Source organism: Barbatula barbatula (genome assembly GCF_947034865.1).
Source record: "Barbatula barbatula genome assembly, chromosome: 9".
Taxonomy (NCBI): Eukaryota; Metazoa; Chordata; class Actinopteri; order Cypriniformes; family Nemacheilidae; genus Barbatula; species Barbatula barbatula.
In genome coordinates, this window is record NC_136772.1 from 18,852,811 (window position 1) to 18,864,585 (window position 11,775).

The 11,775-nt window shown below is 36.5% G+C and overlaps 1 protein-coding gene across 1 annotated transcript in view; it reads right to left on the reverse strand.

Annotated features, from left to right (window-relative positions):
- The window catches only part of enox1 (ecto-NOX disulfide-thiol exchanger 1), a 71,708-nt gene extending 60,346 nt beyond the window's left edge, over positions 1–11,362 (reverse strand). The window contains exon 1 of the mRNA XM_079463625.1: positions 11,244–11,362. The gene's annotated coding sequence lies outside the window, so the exon portion shown is untranslated. The remainder of the gene's footprint in view (positions 1–11,243) is intronic.
- Between the last annotated feature and the right edge of the window lie 413 nt (positions 11,363–11,775).

Here is an 11,775-nt window from a genome sequence, read left to right on the forward strand (position 1 = left end):
CCATTAGACTGAGTTTGAGGTATTAGCTATAGTTATAAAGATTACCAAAAATAAAAGTTATAATATTTAATTTTATTCAATGTAAATTATGTCTTGAATTGTTCCAAACCTGAATACATTTCTTTGCTCTGATGGATATTTTGAAAAATGTTTGACTACCAAGTACAAAAATTTAAATGGTAGCCAAAGATGCCATTGAACTGTTATAAATTCTTCAAAATACTTAATTCTGTGTTCAACAGAACTAAATAAATGATACAATGGTATTGGCTGGATAGTAACTACCCCTGAACTTTTGCATTGTCCATTTGTGTTGTTCTCAAGTTGGGCAACATCATGTCCAAAAAACGTCAGTTGTTAACATTTTGCCAAATATTTTTTGTGTATATCAGAACAAACTAATTTATAAAGGTTTGGAACAACTTGAGGGTGAGTAAATGGTGACAGATTGTTCATTTTTGGGTGGAGTATCCCTTTAAGATGTTGCTCAACTTGAGAACAACACAAATGGACAATGCAAAAGTTCAGGGGTAGTTACTATCCTGCCTAAAATACAAAAGATGCCATTTTATGAGCGTTTCATAACTCTAACTAGCTATGCTACTTCTCATTGTCCTATTTCCAGGTGCTGTTTAAAAATTAGCTGTATTTAAAGTTTTTATGTTGCTCTTCCCACAACACATGGTAATTTTTACAAATACTGAAAATAGCATTAACCTTATCTGATTTAAAGAAACAATTCCAGATGGGAATGTTTTTATTTCAAGGCACACAGCAAATAGTTTCATAATTACATCACCTTTCTTATAGGCCAAATAAAAAGGGAAAATGGAAACAGTCTTTTTCTAAATGATACCTAATCAATCCTTCTACTGTAATAATAAACACTGAATCTGCTACTTAGGTCTAGTTCACAAGTCTACTTTCCTGTTTCTTGCATGCAGGGTGCCCGTGGAGACGGGCGAGATATTATAGGTGACCTCACTATGACAAGATTGGCAACATGTTTACATTTATGTGGTTTGATAGCTGCCTTTAACCAAACAGACTTAATGTGCCATCAGGATATACATTTTATCAGTGTGTGTATGTATGAGTGTGTGTGTGTGTTTTTTCTCTCTGTCATTACCAACTGAGCTAGGCTACTGGAACATACATATACCTTTTCTGATTATGTTTATAGAAAAAGGGCACCGTAATCCTTTTCAGACCATACTATCATACTTGGATTCTTCTCACGTCTCCAAGTTTCCCTGAAGTTTGGCTGTGGACGTTAACTTAGCATAGGAAGCTACTTTAAGATAATATAAAAATAGCAAAAAACTGCTTTGAAATAATTTATGTTAAGGATTACGGTGCCCTTCCGAACCTTTACTCTCCTACGGAAACCCCTATTTGAATTCTGCCTGGTAGCGTGCTTTATTTGCATGTACTGTCTGCATTGTTTTAGCACTAAATGAGCTATGCAGATAAGGTACTAGTTGCTGTTCAGTTGCTGTTCATGTAGCTCAGTTGGTGGAGCATTATGTTAGCAGCACAAATGTCATTGGCTTGGTTCCCAGAAAACGCAAATACTGAACAAAATATACCTTGAACGCACTGTAAATTTTGGATGAAAGCATAATATGATATGCATAGATGTAAATTTTGTAGTAGGCTACTGTAATCTAGCATAATTTACTGGGACTGCACAGCATCACTGAACTGGATATTTATGCAAAAAAAAAGAACTTGACTACACTGTGTCTGTGTTGTCCAAATTTTTATCATATGATGAATTGCTGCAGCCAAAATCTCAAAGCACACAATTATTTTGGAGCACATAGCACCTTACAGAAAATATACAGATTTTTGTTACTGTTTGCAAAGGATGTTTAGCTGTTTAGTAAACTGCTGTGAGTTTGCTAATTAATGTACAAAAGCATTAGAAATTCAATTTGCTACATTTTTTACCAAATAATATTAATGCAAGATCAAAGTGAAACTCCTCACATTGTATGTTTTGAGGTATTTGACGCATTTTCAAGTCATTACTTGAGTAAGCTTAAAGAGTAGAAAATCTGATTAATACTGGGACATTTGTGTCATTTTCCAGAGGCATTTAGACATAAGGTAAGCACAGAAAAATTCTAAGTTTTATCCACGCACTCCAACGTATTTCTTGTCTCTGATGCAGAAAATAATTCTGGGAACGTCCCATAACAACATGTGTGAAGCACCCCCAATAGTGCCCACTTGCTCTGGACATGCTATTGATTTTTGTGTCTCCAGAGTCTTGAATCTGGTATAAATAGAGCAGAATACATCAAAAGCTTTACACTGCATTTACATCTTATGGCACAAAAGCAGTCTTGACTATCCGCTTGGTTGCTTTGCTGTTATCTGCACATTCTTTTTAGAACTGACATTGTTGGGCATGCCACACAGAAAGCCCTTTAAGCATTTATACTTCAAATCATGACTGCAATCAAAGAGGCAGAGGCAATTTAAATCTGCCTTCAAGGTAGACACAGAGGATTCAATCTTCTTAGACCCGCATTAAGACATTTTCCTGGTTTGATATGTGCATTCAAAGTATTTTATGTTACATTATTGCACTAGCATTCTTCAGGGCGGAGATTTACAGATATATAAGATTTACAGATGAAAATCAGGGCCATAGCAAACAAAGAATTTCCACAGACAACCCCCATCACCATCCTAAGCACGGAGCTGCATTATGGAGGTCGACACCCCATGGGAATAAAGCGAGAGAGCATCCAATAAAGAGGATTATAGATTCTGTGCGCCCAAGTGTTTCCAATGAAATAACCACCTCTTGCAAAAGTCATTAAAATTTAAACCATCCTTTCTGAGGGATATCACCATGCAGTGTGCATTTCCCCTTTGAATGAGTGGAAAAAAATCTCTCTCTTGACACTGTGCAGTAAGCTGAGTACGCTTAATGGCTGAGGTTTACGTGCGCTGGGTCAGTGTGGAGTAAGAGTGTGAAAGTGTGTTTGTAGAAGAGAGAGCGATTAATGGGCATCCATTTCACATGTCGCTCAAAGCTGCTCAGAGAGGAAGCAAGATAATGTTACACATATTTTTGTATGGTCTATTTTTGGGTGATATCAGATGGTTGATAAAACATTAACAGGGAAACACCAGTGGCCTGAGAGAGGAAATCTTCTGGGTCTTTATAGTCTGATGTTAACAGTGTTTAAAATGAGTGTAAAATCTGTTATTTTTAGAAGTCTGTTTTCCGTCAAAAGAAAATGGTATGGCTAAATATCATCAAAGAATAATGGTTTACACTGCCAGTAAAATCCAATACTGAATGTTTTTTTTTGTTTATTTCCCATTGCAAGTTTATTTGCCAAAACATCTTGAATGTCCTTGAGTAACCCAGCTTGCAGTATATCTGGTTGCCATAACAATAACTTTACATGCTGTGTGCTTCACTTATTTCATCCTACATATTACTTATATGTACAATTTATTTTATGTTACAATTTTGTGGGTATTTTTGCTTGAATAGGCTGCAAAATAAGTTTGCATCATTCATGAAATGGGCATCTCTACAACAAAAGAGATTCCCCGGGAAACATTTCCTATCATACCCGGTGAATACAGATTTGAGAAAAATAAACGAAATATCAAATTGTATTGTATGCAGTATGAATACGGTGCATTTCTCGAAAGGTGAAAAACTAAACCATAAGCCCAATCTTAAACTTAACTTTATTGATCATTAATAAATTATTAAACACCCCTAAGACTGACAGAGAACATTTTTTAAAACAGCTCCCATCTGTGTAATAATAATGTGTCAATCTACTGAAAAGTTCAATTATGTTGTATTCTGCATGCAACTGTCGTTGAAATTGCAAAGGCATTGAGGTCCCCACCTAAGCGTTCTGAGATCAGCCTAAAGCCTCCAAAAGCCTTTTAAAAGATCCCCACTGCCTTACAAAGCACATTCAGTAGTCTTTTGGTGCTGCTGCTGCTGTTTCATGCTTGAGGGGAAACTGAGTGAGTTGTCCACATAAATTGTTTTGAGGTAGATTGGACAGGGAAGGAGATTTTCTCATGTTTCATTTATGAGGCGGCATCATATTTTTTCTCTGTTCCTAGCTGTGACCTTCATCCAAAATAAATAAAAAATAAAAAATACTGACCAGTCAGACTAATTAAGATTCAGGCCTTTCAAGGAGGCTTGTGCTTGTTGCTAAGCAACCTGTTAAATTCCCATTCGAGAAGGTGTCAGATTCTCGGCAGGTACATGTGTACATCAGCGTCTGCCGATCCTTTTTATTCATTGATGTTCTCTGACTGAGCTCTCTTTACACTGATCTGCCAAAACCAAAGACTACTTAATCCATTCCTCTAAAACACTATACATAGGACTCATGGATCATCCAGAGGGATCACAGTATGTGCCATTGTGCGTGAAAAGTGTTCATTATTTTTATTATTTGTATAAACAATGAGAACTGATTGATAAGGAATAATTTCAAGAATGCAGAAAAAAACAAGATCTATTTTAAGCAGTTTATACGACTTGACTGGCATTTCTAATCAGTATTGTGAGCTGTGACGTCAATATCAAGGAAAATATTCATGCTTTAAAAAGCTATAAACCCTTTAAGACAAGCAGTCAACAGTGCTAACTGTGACGAACACTGATCCCAACAAACAGTTCCATACTTTTAGAAGCAGCCCCACACACAATTCAATTTGAATTAAAACGTATATTGATGCTTTTTTGCTCTCTTATCATAAAGACATTACATTTATGTCCAGAAAAATATGCATCAGGGCAGGGTGTTATGACAGTATACTGTATATTGTGCAATGGTAGAAATATGTCACTAATGTGTAGCAATTTGAGTTTCATTGCATACAGTACATACATATTAGTATTGCTATCAATGAGCAGGACTGCCTTGTCTTATTTTTGAATGAGCAGAGAACAAACATGGAGTAATAAAGAATGTGCTGATGTTGTTAAGTCTGTGACGCGTAGTGTAGATGTTTACGGTTGCCATGCAACGTCACATCCTACCACTTTATTTATGGAACTAATATGCGGTCACAGGTGCTTGTGTGTGCATTCGTTTTATTACAATAGCTTCAAATGTTCTAATATTAACTATGACTTTGTGTCAAACCTGACTTGTGTATTAATGTCATTAAGGGTTAAACAACGACATGGGCTTATTAAAGTGATGCAGCAACGTGCACAGCTTCTGTCTGATGCACAATTCAGTGTGTGTGCCAAACCTTGCTGCAAGTCTTCGGACTGCAGCAATTGTCCCTCTCAATAATGGAGAGAGAAAGACTAGCGCTTCAATCTACCGATGACTCAGTTTGTTCTCTCTTAAAGTTATTTCTCTGCTACCTTCAGCTTACATCTATTCCCAAAACAATCTAGGTAAGAGAAATTGCACAGAGATGAGGTTTTGACCGTGAGGTGTACCCTGCTCAAAAACAATCAGCCCTGACTTTGTTTCATTTGAAATTTCAACATAAAAGGCCATCTCTGTTTACTGAAGCCATAGCAAGAGATTCTCCACTGATCACTCAGGTAGTCAAGCCAACTTGAAGAGAAAAGCAGGCCAGTACATTCTTTCAGCTAACTGGTCATTAATGTGTAAAGAAATCAGAATCAGAACGAGCTTTATGGCCAAGTGTGCCGGACACAGAAGGAATTTGTCTTAGTGACAGAAGCTTCCAGTGCACATACAGGTTAAAAAAGTGGCAAGGCACGAGATCCTCCAATGTAGATGTCAGTTGTGTCTTAGTCATATGGTGTGCACATGTCCGTGGTCCAGAGCTTTCAAAGCCACTATGACAATTGTCTCCCCTCCCCCAGTTTTATAAGCCTTTGTCCTTGAACAGGACCGAGGGAGTGGAGATGAAAGCCATCTTTGAAGAGATGGTCAGATCAGGATATCAGTGCAATCATGCAGCGTCTGCCCATTGACCCATCATATGTGAATTAGTTGAAAATACAGGAGGGGGATGTTACATGATCAATCGAGAGATAAATTAAATATATTATATATAACTATAAAATTAATATATGAAAAACTGTTCAAACCTTTTCCCAGTAGGAAATGCGGGATAAAATCTGCCATTTTTTTGCCTTTAAAATTATGATTTCTTTTATTCATCCTTACAGTAAATTGTTGCAAAAACCATGCACATTTAGCATGTGTAACTAGACTTTACAGTCACAGTCACTATGAACCCTATGTCTATGAGAAAAGGTGCATGAAGATTCTTTCAAAATATTTACACTTTGAGTCCAATGGGAAAATAGCAGCATATGTCTGGAACAACATGAAGGTAAACTATTCCCCTAGGGAGAATAAAATAATCTAGATAGAAATCCCTGTCATTTAAATTAGACCCTTGGCTTTGGAAACATTAACTCCAGGTGTGTTGGACTGAAACACTGCTGGTGACCCCCATCTTACATTTGATAGGGTCTGTCATAGAGGTCAAAAGAGGCTCCCTGTTACAGTATATATAACCGATGGTATCAACAGAGAGAGCTTTCAGAGCCATGATATCTTTTTTTTAAAGCTCCGTCCACTCTCTTCTGGGGCTTTCATTTTAGCGGCTGTTTTTTATTTAGGCAAAATGTATGTGGCACCTACATTTTCAATCAAATCAAAGTTATAAATGCTATTATATTATATAGGTTCATGGGCATAAAATACGTGGGTGACATATCCCCCTCACTTTCAGATAAAGATGATTCTGCCTCCTGCACTATTTGACACACTGCCGCCGGGGCAGGTGACGGGAAGGAATTCACAGCAAGGAGCCTGGAGCAGGAGAAGCCGAATGGAGACCCAAAGGAATATACTGTATTATATATATATATATAAAAGGATCAAGTCAATTGACAGAGTCCCGGTCCACCTCACTTTCAAAATGCTGGCTACGTTATATCTTACAGATCAGCATTTACTGAGTTGTTTCTGTTGTGTTGCAATGTGTTGGATTAAACCCAAGACCTAATGTAAAACAAGGAAATGGTGCAATCTGATGCTCTTAGCTTCAGAGAGACGCTATCTTACTCAATCTATGCATCTCAAATGATGCAGTCCAAATACTGAGAGAGAGACACAGCAGAAACGTGGCAGTGAAAAGTTTACTTTACAGTCATCAATTCTCATACCCCAATCCAGATTAAAAATGGTCCTCAAAATTGTCATAACAGGTGACCTTGTCATCATTAACTCAACCTAATTTTGTTCCACCTACCTAAAAAGATGTTAGACAGAATATTATGTCCTGACAGCACCAGCTCTCATTCACTGTCATTGTATATAATGTATTGTAAATTTCATAGGAAGAAATAAATGACAATAGAATTAGTAAATGATGACTTCATTTTGGGTGAAGTTTGTTCTTTTCTCCCATTTCACAAATTTATATAATCTTAGCATGGTAATGTGATGAACAGATTTTGGCTCGCTGTCTGCTGTAGAGGGAAGAACTACCCCTGGACTACAGTAGATATATATATATAGGTGAAAAAGAGAAGGAGAGGAGGAGGTAAGATTAGTAGTAAGTGCAAGAGGCTGCTTTTAGCTCCCCTGTAATGATTAGAAGATTAGATGAGCATACTCCTCCAGATTTAGCGTTTAACAACTTCATGTTGGTACTGTATATTTGTAGGCAGGGGTTTGTGTGTGAATGATAATCTCTTATGCCAAAGGCTGGTAATAGAAAGACAGAGAGTATGTTCCTTATCTCAGGAACCTCTGTCATTGAAATGACTAAGAGACCCCGCCTCTCAAAGCAGAGAAAAATATCCCTCACAGCAAAAAAGAGGAAAAAGCCAGTGTATTCACCAAAACCTTGACATAGAAACCCAAGGGAGAGGGTAGAAAGAAACATCAATTTTTACACTCAGTTTAACAGCCAAACCCTGTCGCTCTCAAGTCAACAGCCATCAAGGAAAAGGCAGGAATTAAATAACACCTTAAAAGCCACCCATGGACAATTAACTTTAGCAGTTAAAATGTGTGATTACAACAGAAAGCTAGTTGAATAGAAGGCAAGTACAGTCATTCATAGTTAATTATTGTAAACAACTCTCTTTTGAAAAGAAAACAAATCTTCATTTCCAGCCATTGCTCAGCGAGGTCTGCATGTACAGGATTATTTACACTTATCAGATAACTATCCGAACCAAGAGTAAATGTTCTTTAAAATGCATTCGAGTGCAATCTAAGGAGTTGGTTTGGGACACATACAAGACTTGTCTGTTTACATGAATACAACTGTGTAACTGGGATGTCACATTCTTTTAGATGTCTGAGAAAAATCTAATTGCATTTCCTGTTTGCTTTTTCTATATAGTTAAAATGTAATCGATTTGATGCCAAATTTTACGAGCCCCCTCCTCTGGATAAAGCCAGTTATCGTGGCAGAGTATCCCTCTGAGAAAAATATCCCAGCAGCAAAGGATTCTTTTATATCTTCTGCTTTGGGATGCAATGACATACAGTCGTCACTTCAGACAGCTATTCTCACATGGCACATGCCTCCTCCAAAGAAATCATAATATTGTGTTAAAATATGATAAATCTAATAATGAACAGAATCTCTAAAGTGAAGAGACAGAAAAAGCATGCGGTGTCCTATATCTTTAAGTGAAAGTATGACAAAAAGAGTGAGTGTAGAAGAGCATTTTGTCTCTGCATGCACATACAAAAAATGGGTGACTGTAATTTTCGGCAGTTGATCTTTAGAACTGATGTTTATTTGGGGATTCATGCAGAGCCACCAGTAACAGGTAATGAGAAAACAGCCTGCAAAAGAAATTGTGCCCTATAAGTGCCAAGTCAGCCTAATTGGAAGCTCTTTTGATCGATGGAAAAAAACAACTGGCCAAAAGTGAGATTATACATATGATTCAAATAGTTGAAAAACAGAACCCATGGAAAGTATTACCACATTAAAATGCCATTTCAATAATTGAGGCTAATTTCATTTGAGAGGAAAGAAATCAGTAATGCATTCTTTTGTAGTATGACTGCATTTGTAAACAATATGAGTAGAAGAAGGGATGTTTCCAGTACTCTCCTGTGCTCTGTATGCCTTTTAAACCTAAACTGCAGTATTGGCATTATGCTCTTAAATCATCACAAACCATTGCTTTATTTTATTGCCTTCATCTGCTATGACGCACAAACAGATGGGAATGTTTACTTTTGATTACTGTGACTTAAACAACTCAATGCCCAGCGGTGAAACACATGTAAATAAATCACCATGACTTCAAGTATTTTATTAATACATCATATTAAATTATATGTCAAGCCATGATTTTACGTCAGTATTACATATCATTATACATTTTGTCTTTACAGCTCCTTAATACAGTGTTTTCTGTCATCTTTTTCTGATTTAATTTTGGTTTTGAATATCGTGCATTGACTTTTAACACATAAATTGACATTATAATTTGAACCCTTAAGTCTTCGCTGACCGAAAATGGCAAATCATGTACATACAGAGGTCTGTGTCTCATAAAATATATATATTTAAATGAATTAATGTTAAATAGTACGCCAGTCGTTCAGTGTAGGAATTTGACTTTTTATTTCAATTCTGATCTGAAAGAAATTAAACTACTTCTAATTTTATCTTGAGAATTCAGTCAGTTGAGTCACTGAGCTGTTAATCGGATACATGCTGTTAATTGATCAGCAAAAGGGTCATAACATACATTTTGTTGGTTACAACTTAATGATAAATTATCAATGAATTACAGTTAAAGGATCATGTGTGAAAATTACCTTTTTAAAAATACAAGTGACTGACATTTTTTGACATGAAAACCACTGGTAATAAACTTGTAATTACATGTGTAAACATAAAAATGGAACACTGTTTTGTGACAGCATTGATCTATTTACTGGAGAAGTCGCTTAGGTAATACACCAGTATAACAGTGAAATGACTATTATTATATGTCTTAGGACCATTCTGATAAACATCATGAAAGGATACTTCTAAATGTTCTCTTCCTATGTTAAACAGTATACATATAATATTAAGTCCAATATCTTTAGCCTGCATTACATGAACTCACAAAACAAGATCTACTCAATCTATTAAGATCAGACTGTAATGATCAAGGGCCTTGATAAAATGTCTCTTTTCAAGTATAAGGAAGTTTGAGTTTTCAATAATAAATAAATAATGATATACTGTATAAAATATTATCTGAACATACTGTATGTTTCATCATATGACATGTTTGAAGTTATGCAATTATTAGAAAGCAACTGTAAACTTTGTTGTGTAGTCGTTGCCCAGATGATTCTGACAATGCATACAAAAATACATTAGTCCATACTGTATGTTAAATGACTATATATTTTTTGCATAACATCATGTGCGACCGCAGACATGTGGTGCAACAGCGAAAATGATAAAAAAGGAAAGAAAATATAATACCCCACAAAGTGAGAAATCAAACAAATGGTAGTGAGTAACTTTTGTTTCTTTAGATTGTAAACCTTTCTCCAGCAGGCAGAACTCTCTCCATGGTGCTGAAGTGGTTGCCCAGGTGACATGTTATCAAGGGCATCAGCCAAGAAGCAGAGCACATACATACAGCAGCGCAAGCATCTGAATCCCAGTGATGATTACAACTGACGTGTATAAAAAGATGCGAAACTGCACTGAATACTTAGGATCTTAAAGAATTCGTCATAATATTCTAGACGTCTTTAGCCTGTTTCTGAACATGGTCGAATCGAAAAACTTAGCAATAGTTTGTGATCGTCTTCCGCTTTAATAACCCGCTTTATATCTCATTTGAATTTAGGTGTTTCGCGAGGTTTGCTTTTTTTCTTTTCTGACGTCAACTTCATAACCAAAAGAGCACGAGTGAAACTTACGTAAAAAATCTAAAACATGTAACCTAGTAATATAAAATATTCATACAATCTCAACAAGTATTTCAACAAGTATAATATTAATTCAGTCTCAATCCGGAGGCACGCAGCTGATTCGGTTTTGAAAAATATAGTAATAGATGCTATAATTAAAACGGCTCGTACAGACGGTAAATGTTATTGATGCCTCGATAGGGGGAAACATTGTGATGGAGCTCAGTCTGATGAAATGAGAAGAATAGAAACTAGCAGACGCTATAAGACTTGGGACGTACAAATGAAGCTAATACAGAAAACAGAAACAGTGAAGCTCGAAATAACGGCACTTACCGTGTTGAATAAAGTCTGTCCGAGCCTTGCTGTGATTCGGTGTAATCCTGCAAAATAAACGTGAATGGAGCTGAATGGCGAAATGTTGCACGTCGCTGCTCTTCAGTGCTGGTGCATCTGACGGCACAGCTGCTGTTTCCACGCGCTTATTACGAGAGACTGAGAGGCGCGCGACACGGATCAGCGTGCACGAGTTCACAGCGAACTGCCTTCAGCTGAATCAGGATTTTGAATAAAATTGATGTGTAAAACATGTATCGAATAAAGAATAAGAAATCATGATATGATATGATGTGAAGTGTTTGAACCCATACAAACTCATTTAGCTTTTTTGAACAAAATATTACATGACACAGACAGATCAGATGCGTTAGACTAACATAACACTCCAAGTGTGTTTCCCAAAACTGTGGGTCCTAAAAAAATGTGCAGTCTGATAGTAGCCTACAGAAAACATTTTTAAAGCTACCCCAAATGAGCGAGGATGTTTTAATATCAATACTCGTTGATAACACTGTATGGATTGAGTAAA